Raw genomic sequence first — 20,868 nt, 5'->3', positions numbered from 1 at the left:
ATTAGTTCAAAATGGCAATAAGCAAATACACCTATTTACGTAAAAATAATGCTTTTGCGTGATTAATTTTAAAATCAAATCATATTTAACACCCTCAATAAAGCATTGAAAGCTTTGATTTAAACTTAAACTTGTTATCTAAGTAAGTAAAGTTCAAGAATCAAATAACACAATTTTTATACAAAACAACTAGATTGGACAAAACAGTATTTTCTCCTCTTACAAATTCCGGCTGCAGATATACAGCACGATCAAGCTATATTAAAAATATGCGACACTAGTCACCGCGGCAAAATTCAGGCCTCATTGAAACTCGTTGACCAAATTAGTTATTGCACTACAACTAAATATTACAGAAAATAAAATTTGCTAAAAATAATGAGTTGCAGTCAGAAAATTTGCTATAATACATCTACGAACAATCAGTCATTCATAAAGCATGACTGGAAATGTTATTGTTGGGGCGTTAGCGAGGGGCTAGAACATTTTAAATTATGTCTGTGTCTATGTCCGTAAGGTATCTCGAGAACGATCAGACCTATGAAACTGACAGTTTGCATGAAGCTTCATTTATACGGGCAACATCGGGTTTGATGATGGTACGTGTCACTCCTAGGGATTGAGCGGTAGCTTTTTATTATTATAGCGAAAATTTTTACATTGGTCTTTGGGTAATCATGACGATAACAAAATAATCTCAGAATGTATATAAATATATCATGTGAAGACTTTAAAGGTTGCAAAAACATTTCTAGCTAGATAATAATGACTACTAAGTGTGATGACAAAGTTTTTTTCTCGCCGTGGGAATTTAAAAATGTCTTTTCTGTGTGCTTCTCCGTCTGTTGCCTGTCCGGAGGTTAATTTAAGAATAAAATGAGTAGTCAACTTAAAATTTGATATGCAACCTCGACGAAGCCTGCTACACGATTACCAAGCGTACCTTGTTAACAGGTAACAGTAATAGATGTTATTTTCCGTTTACCACAACTCCATTTAACGTAACGTGAAACTATTCAATGAGTGGCGACGCTAAAAGATATTTAACCCGAGGCGAGCTTGTCCTGAATGGTTCGGTTAACAACGGCACTTTATCGCTAATGAGAGGCGACACGGGTGAAATGGCAGTAAATTAGTTTGGCAAGCCCTGAACGACAAAAGGAGTAAAAGGAGCATTCAATAGTTTATGACAAAATTGAACGTGAGCGCAGCGCCAAGTGTGGCACAATACCGAGGAAGTCCATTGTGCGACTGTAATGTATGCAGTAGGCGTGAGCGCACGCGCGCTGCTAGCACATCCACTGTCCTGGCCCTACACTACTGTATATACATAAGTACATACATAAGTTCATGCGCGTTGCTAGCACATCAACTGTCCTGGCCCTACACTACTGTATATACATAACTACATACATAAGTTCATGCGCGTTGCTAGCACATCCACTGTCCTGGCCCTACACTACTGTATATACATAAGTACATACATAAGTTCATGCGCGTTGCTAGCACATCAACTGTCCTGGCCCTACACTACTGTATATATATATATATATATATATATATATATATATATATATACATAAGTACATACATGAGATCACACGCGCTGCTAGCACATCCACTGTCCTGACCCTACACTACTGTATATACATAAGTACATACATAAGTTCATGCGCGTTGCTAGCACATCTACTGTTCTGGCCCTACACTACTGTATATACATAAGTACATACATGAGATCACGCGCGCTGATAGCACATTTACTGTCCTGGCCCTACACTACTGTATATCATACGTAAGTACATACATAAGTTCACGCGCATTGCTAGCACATCTACTGTCCTGGCCCTACACTACTGTATATCATACGTAAGTACATACATAAGTTCATGCGCGTTGCTAGCACATCAACTGTCCTGGCCCTACACTACTGTATATCATACGTAAGAACATACATAAGTTCACGCGCATTGCTAGCACATCTACTGTCCTGGCCCTGCACTAATGTATATACATAAGTACATACATAAGTTCACGCGCATTGCTAGCACATCTACTGTCCTGGCCCTACACTACTGTATATACATATGTACATACATAAGTTCACGCGCATTGCTAGCACATCTACTGTCCTGGCCCTACACTACTGTATATACATAAGTACATACATAAGTTCACGCGCATTGCTAGCACATCAACTGTCCTGGCCCTACACTACTGTATATACATAAGTACATACATGAGATCACGCGCGCTGCTAGCACATCCACTGTCCTGGCCCTACACTACTGTATATCATACGTAAGTACATACATAAGTTCACGCGCATTGCTAGCACATCTACTGTCCTGGCCCTACACTACTGTATATACATATGTACATACATAAGTTCAAACTAAACACGTGACAAACTCTGCATAGTGTTCTGGTTCATAAAGATTAAAAACAATACTGACACATTTAAACTCATTAAGTATTTTAGCCTCTCTGTGAATTCAATAATTAGATGAAACATTGTCGAGATATCACATGCGCGAACAGACTTTGCAGTAACTCGTACAACAGTCAGGGGTGCAGCTGTTGCGAGTACTTGCGGCAGTTATCGAGATTATAATTGCTTATCTTTATTCACATTGCGCGACATTTACATACCAGTGTGAAAGCAGTTTTAAAACTGTTGACTAAAATGGATCTCCACAGTGAGGCTACAGTATTTCAAGAATTTATTTGTTTTAACAATGTTTCGACCCAGCATGAACCAGAAAACTCAGATGCTAGTTATGGCACTGGCCAAGTTAACCTAAGAACAAAGACTATGACTTAACTTTGGAACAGTACATAGTAATACTCTTTACCATGTCGCCCATAGACATTGCTACTCTTCAGTTTCCACTAATACACAATAGAATAGAATATAAACATTTTTTATTTCCAAAAACATATATACATAGATATTAGATTTATTGACATTTGATAAATAGTAAATTACCCTTTTACTATACTTACTAAGTGGCGATAAAATAAAACAATTTAATTTTAAGTATAGTAGTTGGATAAATATTATTTATATAATTCAAGTAAACTATTTATTACATATTAACACATATTATAAAATGGGAATTAGCCTACATGGGCAAGCAGCCTGTGCGTAGGCTAGAGTCGTATTAAAAAGTGTATGTTATCTAGATGTCGAAAAAGGTGTTACTGTTACGTGTGTGTGTGTGTGTTAAGGCATAAAATGTAGAAATTTAGTTGTGTGATGAAGGAGATAAGAGATAATACTGTCGTAGTAAACAAAACAATCGGTAGAATTTAGACCACGTACACAAGACCGTGATATGACGAGCGCCGGGGGATGAGGAGGGGTCAAGGTCAGGTTGGTCCCCAGTCTGAGTGAATGAAAGTCTCGGATCCTTGGACTCCAATTTGTAACAACAGTTCTGTAACATTATATTTAAATTTTGTAATACTAACTGATTCAAATAAATTTAAATGCTGAAATTTGTTACATACGTTTCTAAATAGAATGTGTGAAATATAGTAAGAATTGGTTTTTGAAAAGGATTTATCTAATCTAATTACATGAATACCAACATGTTCTGAATATCTTGTTTGGTAAGAGTGCAAAATTTCTGGTGATATTGTATTAGCATTTTTGTAGATGTGAATTAGTAATTTTTTTTATATATAACTGTCGTAGTGAAAGTAGGGAGGATTCCTGAAAGAGAGACTCAGTTGGATAACGCACATTTTTCCTCAACCCTGCCTTTAGTATACTCTTTTGCGTAATGAAAAGAGGTTCAAGAAGAGTTTTACACGCACCGTCCCACGCAATGTTACCGAAGGAAAGAAGTGACTGGACGTAAGCATAATACGCTAGTTTTATCTCGTTTCCGTCTAAAATTCCACTTAGTTTCCTAAATGCATAAATATACTTTCTAATTTTGTTAAGGACATAATCAACGTGCTCGGACCATTTTAAGCGAGAGTCAAAAACAACTCTATGCATAAATTTTGTTTTGGAAATATTCAATGAAAGAATATTTTGGTCAAACCATTTTTCTAACGTCTTGAAGTCACTCATTGCATTTAATTTAACATCTCGCCAGTTTTTACCTGAAATGAAAATCAAACAGTCGTCGGCAAACAAATAAAGCTTCCCAAATAAATTAATTCTGGAAATATTATTGATATAAATCAAAAATAAAACTGGTCCTAACGTACTGGATTACCCCGTAATCGACAGTTTGTTCGTCACTATTATGTCCACAGATTGAAACCACTTGACGCCTTTCTTTGAAATAAATACTAAACCAAGCCAAAGCAGTGCCGCGGACGCCTATAGCTACTAATTTGTCCAATAAAATTCTGCGATCAATTGAGTCGAGCGCCTTTTTCAGGTCTAAGAATATGAGCATGCATCTATTGTTTTTAGATAGATTGTATTTAAATCTTTATTTATGTCAAATAAAGCATCATTTATACATTTGTCACGCCTAAATCCATACTGATTTTCACTTAAAATGTTATTGTTTTCCAAGTAAGATACTAGCTGACCTTTAACTATTCGTTCTAGTACTTTAGAGAACACGTTTAGCAAAGAGATTGGACGGAAGTTGCTTTTATCTGTAAAGTCGTTAGATTTGTATATGGGAATTATTTTTGCCAATTTAAATTTATCAGGGAAAATTCCTGTTGAAATACTGGTATTAATTAAATGTGTCAAAGGTTTTAAGATAAAGTGAATATTATTTGTAAGAATGTTAGCCAATACCCCATCCAGTCCAGGGGCAGACCCTTTCCTAAGTGCAGTCACCTGTCGTATAGTACATCTTGTTCCGAAACAGTACACAGTGTGAAGTGCGTGCTCAGTGTGTAGTCAGAGTCCCTCACTACTAGCTCCCCTCCTGTGTCTATCTCTGTTGCCAGGTTACTTCTAAAAATTATTAAAATCATTGGACACTTTTTTTAAAAAGCATTGGATTCATGATGGCGCTCCTGGAAGATCCTTTGTAATGGGAAATGAGTCCTTGGTGTTGACTCTTCCAGCTAACTCATTCATAATACCCCAAAATAATTTTGGATCCCTTTTTGTCTCATTTAATTTTGTTCTATAATAAATTTCGCTTTGCAAAGTTTACAGAGTTGGTTAAGTGTTGTCTAAGATCAATGTATTGTTTTTTCAATTCACGGTTAAATGGTTGCCTTTTCAAAATTTTACTCATTTTATCCCGTTTACGTATCAGGTTTATTAAATCAGTAGAAATCCAGGGTTTAAGCTTTTTCTTTCGGGTAGTCACGATTTTTATTTCTCTTTTTGCTTGTGAAATTGAATTATTTATAATAGCATAAACATTAGTAGAGCACTCATTGACATCAAAACTGTCAGGACGGTTTCCCAGTTTAAGTTGGAGAGAATGTTAGTGAGCAATGTTTGGTCAATGTATGTGATAGGTGCTAGTGAAGTATCAGTAGACCTACTGACAGCCGTGTTGAGTGTTATGTTATGAGAGTCCTGTACTGTAGTGGTCTGTGACTGAAGTCTGTAACACGGCTGCACGGACCCTACTCATGTCGTCGTACCTCACAAAGATGTGGTCGATGCAAGTCATGCAATATCATGTTAAAAACGTGACAAACTTCAGTTCACATTGCCGAACAAAATGTTTCGGCACAGTATCTCCACCGAGCGTTGACGGGCAATAAAGTTCACCAGTGCGGCAAAACCTTCCTCAACACGTGAATTATATATCTCCAATCTTTGCAATCCGAGCATCTAGCTTTCAAGAATCATTGCGAGCGCTGGTGGTTTTGACCCTGTACAAGGTATTACAAAGTAGAAGTACGCCACGCCACGTGTCGGGTGTAAGGTCTTTTCACACATTTATTCATTCTACTATCTTCTCTTTGCCAGATGATGAATTAAGCTGAATCATTTTGAGTGGCATGCACCATCTTAGAACTCGGTGTTCCTTATATAGAAATGAAACCTCGTGCATAATATCTATACGTCAGTTCATTTTCAAAATAGCGTTCGTTGTCGAAAAAGACTATTTCAGGCCATTATCAAGATGAACTTACCAGATCAACCCTATTCTAAAGAACATCCTCATACACATTTATTGTCAGTTTTCACTTCAATGATACCAAGCAGAACATGGAACGCAATGTATATAAAACAATCACAGACAAAATACTATTTCATTTCTTTTTGAATTATTTGTTTTAAAATCCATTTCCGATAAATATCGTTTTCAATTTTATGAATACAACGATTTTCAGGTCTTGAGCACCTTTAGCATAGGAGAATCCTGTTGCCAGCAAACTGAATAATATTCGTACGGTGGTACTCAATTCACTTTATCCATACGAACCACAAGTAGAAGGGGGTTTTGGAGAACTTTCGAAATTAGGTCCATATCTCAAACTACCAATGCATTTCGCAAAACCCTTAATTGCCCACACTTTTACTGAATCAGTTTGAACAACAGTAAGGCACCGTTCATAAACCGTCCATATAAATTCTGAAAAACCTATGAATTGTTACTTTTGATTATTATTGAGTAATGTATGAAATATTAAGCTTTGCTCGAGAAAAACAAACTTAATTTACTAAAAACATTAATATTTTGTTGTGTTTGGGACTTATTTGACGTGTTGCGTTGTTGTTTCATTTCCCGCCCGTGAATGCTAGCCAATACACTACAGAGTCCTTTACTTTATGTCCATTAATTATTTTGTATTTGATTGTTTCTGACACACATGCATTTCAATTACCAAACATATATAACGTGTTTTAGAATTCAAATTGAAGGCATATGACTTGCACGACTCACAGTTGACTTGACACTTGGTTCACACCATGTCACTGTGTTAGATATGCGCATGCGCGTCGAGTCACGCTGTTATGTGAAATGACTATTTTAACATGGAGATCACGCTCTGTGCAAATTTCTGACACAAACAACGCTACGAAACCGCCAAGGCCGCCTGTATTCCTTACACTAGCGAGTCGCGAATCTATTAACAATGTTCTCTACAAATGCCATGAAAATGTATGTTTATAGTTTAAATTATGCAAACCTACTACAACATAGAACTATTAATACTCTAATTCACATTTTTCGCCAGAAGAGAGATTAACAAAATTTTTTACAATCATAGGTTATGTAAGCATGATGTTAATTTTCATAATGTTAATGGACAAGAGCGAGAAAAAAGTTAAAAATAAAATTTAGTCGTCTTACAAAAGTTCTAACATATGTAATATTAGAAAAAAAAACAAATAAAACACATGAAATTGTAGATAAACTTCGTAAAAAATCAGAATAAAACGAATGCAATAAAGATCTATAAAAGTACGTGTACTAAGTGAAGTTTCATTAAAGTGTTTTGAGCCTATGTGTCAAATGTTTTACAAATCGTACTTGTGACACATCTTAAACCCCATTAATGAAACTTTTATTTTTCAAAGCTGTAGCGGACATGATCGAGTTGCTAAGTATTTGTTAACCCATATTCAAAAACTAAAAATATCTGCGAGTTGAGAAAACTCATTTGTCTGTATTTTTTCATACATGTACCTATTCTCAGTTTTAAAAAGTGTTTGTACATATTAATTTCTCTAATAATTTCTACGAATGTATTAGTGAAAATGTGTTGCTAAGTTCATTAAGAAACAGTGTTCACGCCACCTACCTATTTACGAATACCAATACACCATTTTAAAAACCAGATACAGTTAGGTACAGTTGGTAATTGAATAACAAAACAAACAACGTCAAGTAAATCTTAACGGTTACTGGAACGCCATCATGGCATCGCGTTGACGTACAATCCCGGCACACACAGACCTCCATATATGGAACTTGCATATTATTTGGAGCTATACCATTTTTTTATATCACATTGTTATAGAATTAAAATATTTATAAGAAGACTCTATATTATAATTTAAAATATTTGAAAAACAAATAAACCTTCTTTTATCTCACAAAGTTTGTATGATAAATTTTTATCTTAAACAATATCTTATGCATTTGAAATACCAGAAATCTTCATTAGACATTAATTTCCAATTCAACCATACGAATAAAGCGTACCTAATTACGTAAATTTGAAATTAAATGTTCCGTAAATTATTGAAATTAAATCTGCAACTGGTTGATGAAGGTAGTAAAATATACAGTACGTGGAGTATTAATTTAAAACAGTTGGCAAATTATTCCAAATTTGTGTTATTAAATTTGAGCAAAAGAAAACACACATAGAAAACACTTTAGTTTTTATTTCAAATTTGAAACTTTATATCTCAAATACCTTCAATCAATACAAATAATATTTATATTAAGATCTCTATAACATTTCCTTTCAAACCGATTCCTATCAGAATTTCGTTTTGTCAACCATCCTATCGTATTTATAATAATTTACAGCTGTTCGTTGAATTTAAATGTAAAATAATTTATGTTAGATAAAAAAAAATAATAATAAATCAACGGCGTTATTGTTAGCAAACAACCCTTAGTTTTACAAATATAACTTTACTAACGGTACGTATTAAATTACTATTGGCTGCTTGAAGAAGTAAATGTCCGAAAAAACAGCTGACGAGAGGAAAGAGGCGGAGCGAGCTGAGTTGTTTGATAAAGTGGACTCGCACACAATGGCCATGGACACGAACCTACGCTTTACCTAAGCGTTATGTTCGGCTAAAACACTTGCAATGTCTTTCAACATTCAACATTCTGTTGACAAGGAAGGAAGAAACAATCTACGATGTTCTCAATCATAGAAAATAAGAACATTTCATGTCTACAATACCTTGAAATGACTTGTAAAGATATTGTAGCGGGTCTATATTGTACAGGAATATGTATCATAAATATTAATAAAATTTATATTTATTTTAAGAAATTTTAGAAACACACAAAAATTTACAACATATATTTATCGTAAATATTAATAAAATTTATATTTATTTGTTGAAATTTTACAAACACACGAATATTTATAACATTTTAAACAATGATACTAAGGATTTTTTAAATGGAAATTTACATGTATTTGTATAATTTAATTTGTGTATATTAGATGAGGCATTTGCGGTGTGACAGTATTCTCATCCGTCAAATGAGGGAATTCGGGTTGAGTTCCAGCAGAACTTTCTTTTATATCGATACTATACATCATCTTCACCTTTTGATCATCGATTATTTTGTATTTGGTTGTCTCTGTCACACATGTGTTTAAATAACCCAATTAACATCTAAACAGAAGATGAAACAGCTATCAAATTATTTTTAATACTCAATAAATTTGTATAGTTGCCAACATCTGTGTTCAGAAATAGGTCCTGTGCGTTTTGTAGATAAAATTAGCGTTTCCTTATATAGCGATTTGTAGGAGAAAGCGTTTTTGAAAACTAGCCTCAATTTCAAAACTAAATAATAGCTTTATAGATCAACAATGCTTAACAAGATACAACAATAGATAACGTGTCAAACAAGCTTACGTTTAGAGAATCTCTCCTATCTCGTCAGCACTTCTGTGCTACGATACGGATCGTTACTATTACGCGTAATGACACAGATTACGTACGATGCATTACCACACAGGCCATACTGCCACTCTTGGCAGTTTGACATCTTGTTTTGTAATCGTTACTATTACGCGTAATGACACAGATTACGTACGATGCATTACCATACAGGCCATACTGCCACTCTTGGCAGTTTGACATCTTGTTTTGTAATCGTTACTATTACGCGTAATGACACAGATTACGTACGATGCATTACCATACAGGCCATACTGCCACTCTTGGCAGTTTGACATCTTGTTTTGTAATCGTTACTATTACGCGTAATGACACAGATTACGTACGATGCATTACCATACAGGCCATACTGCCACTCTTGGCAATTTGACATCTTATTTTGTAATCGTTACTATTACGCGTAATGGCACAGATTACGTACGATGCATTACCATACAGGCCATACTGCCACTCTTGGCAGTTTGACATCTTGTTTTGTAATCGTTACTATTACGCGTAATGACACAGATTACGTACGATGCATTACCATACAGGCCATACTGCCACTCTTGGCAATTTGACATCTTGTTTTGTAATCGTTACTATTACGCGTAATGACACAGATTACGTACGATGCATTACCATACAGGCCATACTGCCACTCTTGGCAGTTTGACATCTTGTTTTGTAATCGTTACTATTACGCGTAATGGCACAGATTACGTACGATGCATTACCATACAGGCCATACTGCCACTCTTGGCAGTTTGACATCTTGTTTTGTAATCGTTACTATTACGCGTAATGGCACAGATTACGTACGATGCATTACCATACAGGCCATACTGCCACTCTTGGCAGTTTGACATCTTGTTTTGTAATCGTTACTATTACGCGTAATGACACAGATTACGTACGATGCATTACCATACAGGCCATACTGCCACTCTTGGCAGTTTGACATCTTGTTTTGTAATTGTTACTGTAAATCAGTGTTGTAACGTTTTATAGCGAACTGTGCAGGATTACTATGGGTAGTTGACTGCAAACGTTTCTCCATGCAGCGACACGGACAATCCATTCAGAAACTAAGTATCAGACAAGAGAGATTGAACACGAATTTAAAATGTATTGAACTTCGACAAAGAAGCGGAAGTACACAGATAGGATGATTGAATTGTTGGATGATAGTTGTAGTTCTTCTTCCCTGATTATATTCCATTGTGGAACTGTAGTCTAGGGACCGCGTCTCTACAGGAGACTGCACTTTATTCTGGTGACGAGCGGACACAATTCCTCATCCCTATCCTAAATCGAACTTGATTGACTTTTACTTTGAAGAATGAATCAAAGTGAAGGCCATCTCTTTCACTCTATCTTTATATTCTTGAACGACACGGGATACGGATGATAGATCACAGAGAAGCACGCCGTTAATAAACTGTCCTAATATCGCCTTCTAGAATTAATACAATGTAATAGAAAATCAGTGCACATACGTAATGGTTAACTCGATATTCATTATTGCTTTAGTAACGAGTGCTGGGCAAAACTTATAACAAGTTTAAAAGCCAAATGAATTTTATTTTTGTGATTACAGGGTGTTTATAACTGTTAAACGGAATTACCTATTGTTGTTTTCCTTTAATATTTTGTTATTTATTGTTCTATTTCAAGCTTTAATCGAGTTATGCGGTCGAGTAAGTATAGACTCTTAATTTAAATATTGCCAGCGATTTGTAACACATCATATATCAGAGTATCTTAATTAGCATAACAATTATCACATATTACAGTAACACAAATCATATATCTCAAACAACTTGGATGAAATGTTGTGAGGACTAAGGTATTTTAAAATAAAGTTCTCATCGTAAAAAACTCTGCTAGAAAGAAGTTTGGCCTTTTACGGAAGAACACGCTGTTTTATTTTATTTATTAAAACGAGATCAATATTAGAATAAAACTTTTATTTTATTTACATAATTTAGATGAAGTCAGATCGTCTAATAAAACTAAGATCAAGTCAGAGTTCTAAAACCACGCGCCGAAAATTACGTTCAAGTTGGTTTTATTATTAAAAAACAAACAGATTCGTTTAAATGTTCATGTCCAAACATACACTCAAGCGCTTATTAGAGCACCCGCACCTGACGCCAATTACGTAACTTCACATGTGGAAGGGATATTTAAAATTGAACTCTACCTTAGATCTTACAGAAGGATCCATTAACTTGTAAAACCAACACGGTGCGCCTCGAATTCTTGGAAGTCTTGAGAAAAACGTATAAGTCAAACATGTTATTTAAATGCATGGAAACACTCGTCTATTAACTCAGGACGGGGAAGACTGTTCTTGCAGGTGATACATATTCCGCTTCAAAGCATATGCAAACAGATTATTTAAAAATACCGTATTAAGTTTACAAACGAATTCCCAGTGACTAAATTCCTTTTATTTACAAATAATGATTTTTTGTGTGGTTTATATGTGTATAAATATGTGAATAACTGTTGTATACCACAGTGTTAAATAAGTATCTTTTTATGTTCCAAATTTTAATTCCCAACTTTCCAAAACTCCGTTTTGTGCTTTTAACGTAATGCGATAATGTAGATGTTAGTAATTAAGATTTATTAATGTTAATGGTGATATTGCATTAGTAAAGCTATCAATGTATTTTAAAAACTGTACATAGCATTATATGTCGAGAAACCCCTGGTTGATACATCACCTGTAACGCTTTGAAGCTGGAATAGAGTGGAGGAGTGTTTGGCAAAACCTTAGTTTGGTAGTACGCAGTAAAAATAGGCAAAAACGTAATGTGAATGTTTGATGGCAAAACACAAGAACGTAGGTCTCAGTTAATGTGTTACCAAGTAATTTCTTAATCTTCCACTATAAAAACACAAATATGAGTGTGACACAATTAACTTGTGACACTATTACTCCTTTAAACTGTGCTTGTCACTGATAAAAATCGTTCAATTATAAGGGATAAAACATATGTAAGACACGATTTGGAGTATACTTTAAGTAAATGCTGGTTGAAATGGGCTAGAAACGTACATATTATCAGTTTACCTATTGGGCTCGAAGTTATAGGAGGGTCGGACAAGTACACAATGGCAGATGACAGAACGTGCTACCCCCCCGGCCACGTGCCTCCATCCATACTGAATGAGCTTATTACACCTCGTTCTGTCTGCGTCCTCTGCTCTTTGTGTCACGTCCACACGATTTTACTTTGTGTGCGACTTTTCAACCAGAACTATGTATTATGTATGTGCTTTGGCAAACCGAATGTCTAGGAACAATCTCACCTACGCACAATAACGATCAGTGTGTGTCCACAATAACGTTTTATGTGTGAGCACAATAGCACTAAGTGCCTAGGAACACAGACTGAGTTTTGGTGCAGAAAAAGGCTGCTTTTTATCGGTACAATAACGTTCAGTGTGGATCCCAAATAACGTTACGATACCTAACAACAGTGAGCAGCCCATCAATCAGGCTGAGGTTTCGGTATACAAAAACGCTTCTTAATAGGCAAAATAATAATCAGTGTTCATTCACAATTACTATGAGATTATGTACACATAAGCACTGCTGTTTAGCCACAATATTGATTACAAAATGTACCACTAGAAAGATATAATCTCCAAATTTATTTTCATACATAACTAGATAAAGACTTGACATTGATAAAGATGTTATCTTAGTGAGGCATTTGACGTTAAGCGAGCGCAAATGACTTAGGACTGAAGATAAGAAAAGTTTGTTTTTAAGTCAAATTTTTAAAATGGAACAAAAAAATATATAAAATGTACGAATTAGCGAACTTTGGAATAAAGTTACGGTAAATTATTTCTAAGTTACTAAATAATGGTAAATAATAATGTCCATAAATATTAAAATTTACTCTTAACAATTAAAAACTACATATAATTGAAAGTTAAAATGTATATATGTATCCTTAGCTAAATAAACAAAGAGTTCTACGAATAATACATTTCCATAAAAAGCAGAAAAAGCAAGCAACTAAATGAGGAACATCAACCTAAAGATTATTGACCCAGTCTAAATTTAAAACTAAATTGAAAATAATATTTTTCACATTCCACTGAAGTCAAACATAGCAAGCTGCTTACCCGGATTGAGACATGTTTTGTTTGGCAGCTAAACAACAGTAAACACACACCGCACGTGTTACCTACTGTCCCTGCCAACAATATCACGTGATTCTGTCTGCCAAACAACCTCTATCTCTGTACTCGACAAACTACATTAAACACACACCGCACGTATTACATACTGTCCCTGCCAACAATATCACGTGATTCTGTCTGCCAGACAACCGCTATCTCTGTACTCGACATACTACAATAAACACACACTGCACGTGATACATACTGTCCCTGCCAATACGTGATTCTGTCTGCCAGACAACCGCTATCTCTGTACTGGACATACTGCAATAAACACACACTGCACGTGTTACATACTGTCTGCAATAATACGTGATTCTGTCTGCCAGACAACCGCTATCTCTGTACTGGACATACTGCAATAAACACACACTGCACGTGTTACCTACTGTCCCTGCCAACAATATCACGTGATTCTGTCTGCCAAACAACCTCTATCTCTGTACTCGACAAACTACATTAAACACACACCGCACGTGTTACATACTGTCCCTGCCAACAATATCACGTGATTCTGTCTGCCAGACAACCGCTATCTCTGTACTCGACATACTACAATAAACACACACTGCACGTGATACATACTGTCCCTGCCAATACGTGATTCTGTCTGCCAGACAACCGCTATCTCTGTACTGGACATACTGCAATAAACACACACTGCACGTGTTACATACTGTCTGCAATAATACGTGATTCTGTCTGCCAGACAACCGCTATCTCTGTACTGGACATTTTACTGCAATAAACACACACTGCACGTGTTATATACTGTCCCTGCCAATACGTGATTCTGTCTGCCAGACAACCGCTATCTCTGTACTGGACATACTGCAATAAACACACACTGCACGTGTTATATACTGTCCCTGCCAATACGTGATTCTGTCTGCCAGACAACCGCTATCTCTGTACTGGACATACTGCAATAAACACACACTGCACGTGTTATATACTGTCCCTGCCAATACGTGATTCTGTCTGCCAGACAACCGCTATCTCTGTACTGGACATACTGCAATAAACACACACTGCACGTGTTATATACTGTCCCTGCCAATACGCGATTCTGTCTGCCAGACAACCGCTATCTCTGTACTGGACATACTGCAATAAACACACACTGCACGTGTTATATACTGTCCCTGCCAATACGTGATTCTGTCTGCCAGACAACCGCTATCTCTGTACTGGACATACTGCAATAAACACACACTGCACGTGTTATATACTGTCCCTGCCAATACGTGACTCTGTCTGCCAGACAACCGCTATCTCTGTACTGGACATACTGCAATAAACACACACTGCACGTGATACATACTGTCCCTGCCAATACGTGATTCTGTCTGCCAGACAACCGCTATCTCTGTACTTGACATACTGCAATAAACACACACCGAACGGGTTTTTTGCTGGGCTTCGCAACAATATCAAGTGATTCTATATTCTAAAAATTGATCCCTATAAACTCAATATACAACTATAAACAAACGTAAATCACGTGGTTTCTTATTTTCCGCATCAACAATATCACGTGATTTTGTTGGCAAAGAAGTGTTATATATTTTACATATACATAAAATAAGTCCTGATACATCTGTATATATTTCAAACGGATTGAAATGTCAATGTACAACCTTCACCAAACTTATTAAAATACTGTTGTGCCTTTTTTGGAGGATAAAACATTACCTCCCTTTGAAAAGGGAGGTTGAAGGGGGTAACTTTAAATTTTCAAATTACAACCCCTATCTTGTGACATATCATTTTAAAGGTCTATTTAATGGAAACAAAATTAAACGAAGATAACTTCTCTACGACGTTTCTAGCAAAGGTTATGGGAAAATAACGATTTAAATTGTTACTTTTACTTCACTTCTCAATATCATAAATAGACCGATAATATAGTTAACCAGTAAAGCTCATTAATATCAAAACTTTGTGGGGTGAAACGCTCTTGGTTAGGCCTACCTATAAATTTAGGCCAACAGTTGAGCAAGTTAGAGGGAGAGAGAGAGGGAGACAGGATTGGGAAACTTAACAACAGTATCTGCCTAACGTTTTCATCTACAATTCCTAACATCATTATGTTAATAATAGTGTTGACATAGAAGAAAGAATTCCACAGTCTGCAACTGTAGAAGTAAGTAATATTATGTAAGAAAACGGTTGAGTGTTCTATGTAGTACAGTTATAAAAACGCAACCGTATTTAACAGTTGAAAACACTGTTACGCAAGATTATTTTCTGGCACCTCTGGAATATGTACAACATTGGCGTACTCGGTAAGTCTGAGGCCTCTCCCTAAAGTGTCTAAAACAATGTTAAAATATAAAACAATCCTCTGAAATACACGTTTACAGTTTCTTTACTAGATAAAATATAATACTTTATGTATTTTCAGTTTAAAAATTGAAATAAACGTGATAAAATAGATTTGGGAGTGATTTATATTTTATTTTATATTTCAATATTAACCCTATGGCCAGGATATGGACCCTGAGATGGTTAAGGTAGATTTAGCGGCGAATCTGAGAGTTGGATCTCGGACGCTATATCAGAATTATAGTAAACCAAGCTCGTTCATTTACTTATCCTGCCAGAACCACAATACCTGAACCAGACAACAAACATGCGAACACGAATATTATAAAATTTCTGTAGATATAAAATTAGGAGTTTAGTTACATTTAGCAATATCTGCCGCCTGGATGTAAGCGTTTTAGTTTACAGTAGCTGAAGTTCTATTGGTAGCTCCTAGTGAGAAAAGCGAAGTTCCCTTTACCCTATATAATATTATAAAGAATGAATATGGTCGTTGTTTAATCACGACATAGGAATTAGGAGCATAACACATCCATGCACGTTGTTAAATATATGACAAGGGCGTATAAAGTTAGGTTACCCTTTTTGTTTGGTAATCAAGTTTTGGTCCACATTCTCTTCATGAGTTGATCTAATCTTCAACATCATCACACTAAAAACTTAAACAAATAAATGTAAATCTTTAGAGCATTAATTTGATTATTGAACATTATTAAGTTCTGATTCAGTATTTTTTTGACCAAAATGTTAATACTTGATTCCGTAAAAATTTAATTAAAATTATCAAGGCTAAGACTAAGCTGCCAGTCACCTGGAAAAGTAATTTGTGATATACGAGAAACAATAAACGTATCTTGTACTGAAACTAGACATGAACTTATTTTTATTGGTTAAATCAGACGACATTGATTTTACTTGATAGATGTTTTATGCAAATCTATCTATCAAGTGACACTTCAATTGCTGTCATAAAACTTCCTGAACCGTAGACTCGATAGCATTGCGAGGGAATTAATCTTTTGTCGTTCCGGTTGCGAATTGAGTTCTGCTACTTTTACGTTTAAAAAACGAACTGATAATCATTCAAATATGACGTATGAACTTTGATTGGGATAATAAAAACGTTTCCATCACCTGCTAATTTCACAAAATCGCAGAAAAATGAATAAGAGAAAAATAAAATAGAGGAGTTGGACAACACTTTATAAAAAACTGATTTGCATTTACATTTGCAACTAATCAAGAATTAGCCAGCGCCAGAAAATTTTCCTCTCGCAATTTACTATAACGTGCGTACAAATAATCTTACTTACACCAATATTGAGAAAGCATTAAGTAACGGGTGATTAATAACAAAATTACGTAAAAAGGGATCACAACGAAAAAGCTCAAGAGAGCAGTGGAATTAAGACAGCACAAAACGTATAAACCTAAGGAGGGCTCTGTGAAAGTGCTGCAGAAAAGGCAGATACAGCACGTCTCTCCACTTTACCATGGTCGGCACCTTTCCTCCCCCCAACCCTCCACCCCCCTACACATTCTACCCTTACGGCACCCTGGTCTCAGCAACCTAATTTTCTACTGAGCCGTGCCAGGCAGATTTTATCTTCATTTCGAAACGAACAATGATAATACTAACAGAATTCGCAGTACAACTAGTAACATTAAATTTTTCAAGCTATTTATTTCATTTCCAGGACGCTCACAGAGACATTTATGCGGTGTAAATTATGCCCATTTCAAATAACTAAACCTCTGTAGATAAATATATAGATGATCTCATTTACCTAATCTATTCGTAAATAAACTATTGATTTTCAATTTAATTAAATGTATTGACGCAATAAACGTGAAGATCCTTCTTTGTTCTTCATCAACAACGAATTGTCCTTATACGCGTACAATTAGTACGCATACCATGACTATACAAAATAAGTAATTTCAAGCTAATATAAACTGATCCGCATTTTCGTCACAAAACTAACTAACTAAACATGGACATTACGTCTGTGAACTATATTTAGCTTTAATAATGATGACATCAGATAAACTACACATTATCGACGGAATGGCAAGAAACTTACATTTCCCATCGTTACTCAACTGTTGGCAACAAAAGAGCACTAGTATGCACTGTACACTAATCAATAAATCTATAAATGGACATATTTACGAGCCAATCCTAACTGATGCATTACTCAACATAAATATTTTATACGTTACTCACTTACTCCGAGGGAATATCAAGGAGAAATCAGGATCAATTTCTATGAACTCGTACTGGGAAAAAGGCCAACACAGAATAAGAATTGCGAGTGCATGAATTCCAAACACGTAATCGTACAATGGCTCAATTATATATCGAGTGAGCACTACAGGCCGTGTTGCTTTAGATGGATAAATTCAATTGGTAATTGTGAGAAAAATAAGAATTGTCCGCGATAAACAACGCTAGCCGTGACTGTCGCGAACCAGGAGTTCTAACGGGGCCGGTCGGTGATGGAATGGCAATCATCATACTTTACGACCAAGGACATATCATTCCCTACTTATTTATCTCTCTTGTAAATAACTAAGGATTGTCTGTTTAAAGCTCGTTTGGATAGAAAAGATAATTGGATTTTGGAAAATTGCTATCGTCACAACTTCGTCTTCAGGTGACAAAAACTAAAGACAAGGAAAAGCATTGGCGTAAATTACCAAATGGAAAAGAACAAAGCGATGGATGTCATTCGTGGTCATTTTACGCGCATGCTTATCCTTATCATGTTTTATGCCTTAAAAAGAGGAAACCTTAGGTGTTCATGAAATTTAGTGTTTCATTTTTTGTATTATAGAACGAGGGTAAATATCACAAATTCTGTAACACGAGGATCCACGTTAAAAAAAGTAAATGTGTTAACAACAAGCCAATCTGCTGTCTCAGCTAGTTCAGTGGTTGCCTAAGTCTACCATAATGGTGTTCTGGTATATAGATAATTATTCCAAACAGAAAGAATTAAAAGGTGTATTGTTTACACGTTTACCGCATCATTAACCATGAATTACAACAGTTAAAATCTTATATCTACATTATTTACGGACCAATTTGTATGGTAGCTGGCAAAACTAATTTTTCCAACCTTTGGTCCAAATCGTGCGCCGTATTGAAACTTAATATGATAATAATATAATATACATTGTTCTATTGATTTGAAACTGCAAGCACAATAATCGTACCAAATTTTAGATTTAAATGTATACAATTTTTTTTAATACAAATAAAATCTAAAAACACAGACAGACAGACAGACACGGTTGTGTCAAGCGACCATGTAGGAGATGAAACTAAAATGGTGTTTAGAAGAACTCGGTTTAATGATAAATGCTGTGTTATCAGAACATTATACACAACACAATAACTAAACATAAACTTTCACAAAACGTTATATCATAGTTAGCACACCCTACACGAAATTCCATATTAATGAGACAGAAGCACCCTAAAGTATTTAATATACCTTAAAAGATTACTACATTAGTCATAGTATATTACACGTCAATAAGTATACGTAAACTTATTGAAATAATAGTAACCTTGTAATGAATTTGACTATATTAACCTATAACAGCCTGGTGGTATCACGTGAGCATAGTATGCACAGTGTTAACTGCCGAGTGTGGCGCTTTTACTTTATTCTCAGAGCTGATAAAGGTTAAATTATAATCTTATATTATAATATACAAAGAATTTCAAGTGATTATAACTGACCTTATCTTTCCTGCCGATTTATTGATAGCAAATATCTGGGACTAAATATTTGTTACAAGAGTAATAATATTATATGTAATTAATATATACAGGATGTAAATTAAGTCCTGATACGCCTGGATATATTCCAAACGGACTTACTTATCGATATAAAATCTTCACCATACCTAATAAAATACTTTTTTGACTTTATGAAAGATAACAATATTCCCTTCACCTTTTTCCAAGGGAAGAAAAGGAGGTCACTTCAAATTTTCAAGTTGCAACCCCTATTTTGTGACATGTCATTTAAAAGGTACATTCAAAAGAAACACAATGACATGAAAAAAATATCTCTACGACGATCCTTATGGGCAAACAACCCCTTACATCTAAGGGTGTAAATGAAGTCCTGGTACTCTTAGATATATTCCAAACAATTTAACGTGCAATTAAAAGGGTCATAATTTGTTTGTTATTTACTCGGTTACGAATTGTATTGCAAACATAGAGACAAATATAAGTCATTTTCAACCAATATAACTAACTATATACAATTAAAAACTAAATACCTATCAAGAATGAAAAATGAACATAAAATGATGAATTCTGAAATTGAAAGGTTCAATTTAAAAGATTACATTGTTAATGCATCCTTTTCAAGAGTGTTTTCATTTGGAGGAGGAGTTATGGTTCTATGTAAAGATAAAATAAAGTATAAAAATGTAAATTTAAATTGTATTCAAAACTTAATTTTAGAAAAAGAATTTGAATGATGTGTGGTCAAGTATACAATGGTTAGTTTACATTTTATTTAATGGCAGTTTATCGATCTCCTAATTCAAATGTGTCAACATTTTTAGAAAAATTGTGTTTTTGTTTAAGAGTATTAGTTAAGAGATTCAAAAATGTTTTAGTTGTGGGAGATGTTAATATTGATGTTCTAGATAGCTCGAACCAACAAAAGCTTATTGATGTATTGCAATTTTTTAATATGAGATGTTTAGTTAATTTTCCAACCCGAATAACTTGTACTACAGAATCTGCATTGGATAATGTTTTA

At 35.0% G+C, this 20,868-nt stretch overlaps 1 protein-coding gene across 5 annotated transcripts in view; it reads right to left on the bottom strand.

Moving 5' to 3' along the window:
• The window catches only part of LOC124355100 (multiple PDZ domain protein-like), a 250,063-nt gene that overhangs the window by 183,241 nt on the left and 45,954 nt on the right, over positions 1-20,868 (bottom strand). The gene's annotated exons all lie outside the window — the stretch shown is intronic.

This window comes from Homalodisca vitripennis, chromosome 2 (genome assembly GCF_021130785.1).
Source record: "Homalodisca vitripennis isolate AUS2020 chromosome 2, UT_GWSS_2.1, whole genome shotgun sequence".
In the NCBI taxonomy this organism is placed as follows: Eukaryota; Metazoa; Arthropoda; class Insecta; order Hemiptera; family Cicadellidae; genus Homalodisca; species Homalodisca vitripennis.
Note: the sequence above shows the minus strand (reverse complement) of the source record. Positions and strands in the feature narration are given on the sequence as shown.